Source organism: Octopus bimaculoides, chromosome 10, assembly GCF_001194135.2.
Source record: "Octopus bimaculoides isolate UCB-OBI-ISO-001 chromosome 10, ASM119413v2, whole genome shotgun sequence".
Classification (NCBI taxonomy): domain Eukaryota; kingdom Metazoa; phylum Mollusca; class Cephalopoda; order Octopoda; family Octopodidae; genus Octopus; species Octopus bimaculoides.
Window position 1 is genome coordinate 41,308,503 of NC_068990.1, and position 6,111 is coordinate 41,314,613.

The following is a 6,111-nucleotide window of genomic DNA, read 5'->3' on the forward strand; positions in this document are numbered from 1 at the left end:
GACTACATACCACAAAAAGTAGGGATAATTTCGAAAGGGAATGAAACATAAAAACATTTACCAATCTATATTCTGTACCATGGTTTCAAGTCAATTTTAGTAAGATAAAAATTATATATCTCACAAACATCGGACTATCATCGGCAGAATGACCAGACAACATTCGAGATACGAGTCAAATAGAGAGCATGGTTCGTATTCGAATATCTTATTTTCCAAATTTACCGCGTATTTGCGGTTTACCTATTCGGCAGTAAGTACACAAATGCCGATTTTCAATCAGAAATTAGCCAGATATTCGAATACGAACCATGCTCTCTATTTGACTCGTATCTCAAATGTTGTCTGGTCATTCTGCCGATGATAGTCCGACCTTTGTGAGATATATAATTCTTATCTTACTAAAATTGACTTGAAACCATGGTACAGAATATAGATTGGTAAATGTTTTTATTTTTCATTCCCTTTCGAAATTATCCCTACTTTTTGTGGTATGTAGTCTTGCTGCTATTTCTAGCGGGTTAGATGTCCTATTACAGGCATCTCTGTATTTTAAATGAATAATATATAGTCTATTGACTGTTTTTTACCCTCGCTAGACCACTGGTGGTAAATAAAAAAATTTTTGCTACCCTGTATTTTATTAATAATTTTTTTGGCTAATTTTTGATTGAAAATCGGCATTTGTGTATTTACTGCCGAATAGGTAAACCGCAAATACGCGGTAAATTTGGAAAATTAGATATTCGAATACGAACCATGCTCTCTATTTGACTCGTATCTCGAATGTTGTCTGGTCATTCTGCCGATGATAGTCCGACCTTTGTGAGATATATAATTTTTATCTTACTAAAATTGACTTGAAACCATGGTACAGAATATAGATTGGTAAATGTTTTTATTTTTCATTCCCTTTCGAAATTATCCCTACTTTTTGTGGTATGTAGTCTTGCTGCTATTTCTAGCGGGTTAGATGTCCTATTAAGGCATCTCTGTATTCTAAATGAAATATATATATATATATATGCATGTGTTTCAATGTTTCTGTGGATCCGTGTTTGTAGAGTGCATACAGATATAAAGCTGTAGTGAAATACATATAGTATACTAAATTTACATCCAGAACTACGACTGATATTCAGAGTCTCTCTCTCTTCCTCCCTTCTCTCTCTCTTCCTCCCTTCTCTCTCTCCCCCTTTCCTACAGATTTTATGTATATATACACACTTTAATACATATGTATGCATCTATACCCATATATGTGTGTGTGTGTAAGTATGTATATACATATTAATATATGTACTTCATCTAAATAGACACGTGTGTGCGTGCATATGTATGTGTGTGTGTGAGAGAGAGTTTGTGCGTGTGCGTGTGTTTGTGTGCTTTAGATGGAATATTTAATGAGTTGCTAATCTCCTACTTCCGGGCAACTAGGCGCCCGGTATTATTGCTGACAAACGGATGTAAAGCTCCCGTCTGGTTGTGTGTGGTTAAGTCCAGTGGGTGTGGCCACCAAACAAGTAGCAAGAATTATAGCTTTGAAACATTACTTATCATGTACCTCTGTTTATTGTTGTCATGAGTAGTAGTAGTAGTAGTAGTAGTAGTAGTAGTAGTAGTAGTAGTAGTAGTAGTAGTAGTAGTAGTAACATCTGTTGTTGCATTAGTTCTAGCAGTTGTTGTTGTTGGTGCTGCAACAACTGCAGTTAGAAATTGACGTTTCATTCCGTCACTGCACCTAGTTTCCCGCGGACACGTCAACATTGCACACAGTGACATATACACACACACTCGATTACAAACATATATATATTGAGACAGATAAACTCACACAAATACATACATGTATAAACACGCACACAGACACAGACACACACACATAAACATAAGCGTGTGTGTATTTATATATCTTTCGGTTTAAGATATGTTTCAGGTTTATTGATCTTCATCAGCACATATTTTAGTTAAATTCTGTTAGTTGAGTTCGATATTTAATTAAATTTGCTATTGCTTTATCTGTTGATAAAAATACTCTATGTGCATGTGTGCATATGAAGTGTCGCCCAAAAGTAACCGGAAATATTCTCTATGGGACAAACCCATTGTAGTTCAGGCTATCGCCTCTACAAGCCACTTGATGCAACCCTCAGTCATCAGTCTGCCGACCGACGTCGTAGCGTGGGGTCCTACTGCAACGCAGTGTATCTTTGTTTTACAGTGTTTCTCCTCTGTCCGACGACTCTTGTGATGGCTAAAACGAAGGAACAGCGTGTTTCCGTGAAATTCTGTTTTCTGCTGGGGTAAACGGTGGCAGAGACAGTTGTCATGCTTCAAACAGCTTACAAGGACGCTGCCACGAGCAAAACACATGTTTACAAGTCATTTTCACGCTTTAGGAATAGTCATTTGCCGTTTGAAGACCAATCTCGTTAGAGCGACCGTCGACCTACCGAACGAAAGAAAACATCACGAAAATTCATGAACTGATCTTGGAGGACCGTTGCCCAACAACTGATTCACTCGTTTATATGATTCTGATTTGTTTCATCGATGCAAAAGGAATTGTCCACACAATATTTGCTCCTTCTGGTCAAACTGTTAACCAGACGCGGCGAAACGAAAACGCCCCGATCTGTGGCCAAGTGGAGAGTGATGGTTTCACCACGACAATGTACCTGCGCAAGTCACCTTGAGTGTGAGACAGTTTTTGACCAAAAGTGGCATCACCCTGATTACCCACCCTCATTATTCACCCGATCTTGCTCCCTGTGGCTTCTTTTTGTTACCGTGAATGAAAAAAGCCCTTAAACGAAAACATACTGTAGATGTGGAAGAGGTGAAGAAAAAAGACGACGGAAGTCTTAAAAGACTGCTTCACACAGCGGAAAACGCCTCTGGAGCGATGCATTACTTCAAATGGAGAGTACTTTGAGGCAATATAAGTGTAAATATATAAAACCAAGTGAATAAAATATTACAAAATTCCGGTTTCTTTTGGGTACGCCCTCGTATACCTATATGTGAACATTCATTCATTTCGAAAAGCTTTTCCTATTCATGATTTCTTCGACATGCATATACATATACGTACATACATTCATGCACACACGCACACTCATGTACATATACATTTGCACACACGCATATATATACATATAGGAGTGGCTGTGTGGTAAGTAGCTAGCTTACCAACCACATGGTCCCGGGTTCAGTCCCACTGCGCGGCATCTTGGGCAAGTGTTTTCTACTATAGCCTCGGGCCGACCAAAGCCTTGTGAGTGGATTTGGTAGACGGAAACTGAAAGAAGCCCGTCGTATATATATATATATATATATGTATGTGTGTGTGTATGTTTGTATGTGTGTGTTTGTCCCCCCAACATCGCTTGACAACCGATGCTGGTGTATTTATGTCCCCGTAACTTAGCGGTTCGGCAAAAGAGACCGATAGAATAAGTACTAGGCTTCTAAAGAATAAGTCCTGGGGTCGATTTGCTCGACTAAAAGGCGGTGCTCCAGCATGGCCACAGTCAAAAGACTGAAACAAGTAAAAGAGTAAAAGAGTAAATATATCCGTGTGTAATGCACATACGCGCGCGCGGCACACTCGCATCACATGATCGCGGGTCTCCAACCTTGTTACTAACTGCAAAATTCATCTACATTGCGAGTAGTTTATACATATACACATAATCCTCTACGTTCTGTTATTAATTTATGCACTCTCTTAAATTATAAATGATTGAGTTACTTTGCGTGTGTGTGTGTGTGTGTGTGTGTGTGTGTGTGTGTGTAACGTTTTCTAGTGATATCTCATTGTTTATGTATTTGTCCTGCACCAGGTAATCAACTTAATTACTGAGGGCCATTCATTTGCACTGATAGAAGAGAAATATGGGGGTTTGATGTGTTAGTTGTGCTGAATTAGGATTTAAATACATTTGAATTCATAAGAGAATATCCAAGATTCCATTTGAACACATTTCAACACATTGATGCTTGAACACATTGATGCTCATATGTTACCATTGGAAGGAACTTTTCCTCAGTTATATTCGACCTGTAACAGACATGTCTGCTCTGTAATAAGCATATTTGTAATATACAAGTAAAAACATACATTAGATATTTTTTTTAGTTTGGGGTTGAAGCCATCTTGCTTTTTTTTTTAATCTTTTCCTTTTTTTTTTTTCAGTCATTAGACTGCGGCCATGCCGAGGAACCGTCTTGAGGAATTTTAGTCGAACTAATTCACCTCAGTAGTTATTTTCTGTTTATAACCTGGCACTTATTCAATCGGTCGTCTTTGCTGAACCGTTAGGTTACGGGAACATAAACACACCAAAACCAGTTGTCAAGCAATGGTAGTAGACAAGGACGGACACAATGACACACACACACACACACACACACTCGCGCACACATAAAGACACACACACACACACACACATATGCGACGAGCTTCTTTCAGTTTCCGTCCACCAAGTCAATTCACAAGACTTTGGTCGGCACATGCAGTCGGACTGAACCCGGAACCATGTAGTTGAAAAGCAAACTTCTTACCACACAGCCTCACCTGTACCTTTTGACATCATTTTTCGGAGAAATTTTTATATACCTTGTACAATTTCTGTGCTGGGAGACATGATCTGCTTCATGAACCGAATTAACGTTTATTGTTGTTAGATGGCTCACCTAGCTTAATGAGAATTATAAAGTTTTTGATAACCTTCAATTTGACACACATTAATATTTAATCCATGCTCCAAAACTGCTCTATTCCAGCACACCTATAATCAAATAGGTTCCAACCATTTGATATATTTCATCACATATTTCATCGAATATTCCATGTTTTAATGCACACAGGTGTGATTTGAGGGAGATTTGACTGCCGATTCTAGCAGTTAGATGGTCACATATTACTTCTATTGTTGGTTCTGTATTTGGTTATTTTCCATTCCAGGTGATAATTGATCAAAGTGTTAATAGTTGTAGTCTAAATCATTTAAACAAAAGGAAATTGCATGTGTCAAAATGAGGATGCACTCTATCGTTAGCTATCGCATACAGCTAGCGGTATTGGAACACACACTCACTCACACACACACACACACACACACACACACACACACACACACACACACATGCACACACTCATACACAAGCACAGACAGATGCGCACCAACACATATCTTTTTACATACATGCAAACAAAATTACATTCATACCTGTACTTGCACATACACACACACACACACACACACACACACACACACACACACACACACACACACACACATGCACACAGATATTCGTCTAAGCATCCATAAAGAGGGGGCTTTATATAATATAGTATCACGGACCCGTTTCAGTAAATTTTGCTAATTGGTTTCATGCACGAGAATTTGGGAAACCAATTTCGGTACTCATCAGAGGGTTACAGGAAAAGTACAGCTTAAGTCAATGACACTGGGGGGGGGGGGGTCATACATGCATCTTTTTGACTCCTAATGTCATGGAATACCAAACCTTCTGACTAGTGTTGAGAATTGGTTTTCCAGAACTTTAGCATGCGAAACCCACTGGTAAAATTGACATGAAAATGGGACTACATTATTGTATCGCATGAATAATATTAATTTGTATAAGCGCAAGCGTGACTGAGTCGTAAGAAGCTTGATTCCTAAACACATGGTTTCGGGTTGAGCCCCACTGTGTGACATCTTGGGCAAGTGTCTTCTTTGGTTGACAGAAACTGAATGAAACCCGTCGTATATATATATGTATGTGTGTGTGTTTGTCCCCCACCCCGGTATTGATGCATTTACTTTCCCGTAACTTAGCGGCTTGGCAAAAGAGATCGATAGAATAAGTGCATGACTTAAAAAATAAGTTAGTAGTATCGATTCAGTCGACTAAAAAATCTTCAATGCGGTGCCCCAGCATGGTCACAGTCTAATGACAGAAACCAGTAACAAATAAAAGGTGTGTATCTCTCAATCTCTCTCTATACATACATACATACATACATACATACATACATACATACATACATACATACGCACACAGATATATATACAGGATGTCCCAAAAAAGTATATACAC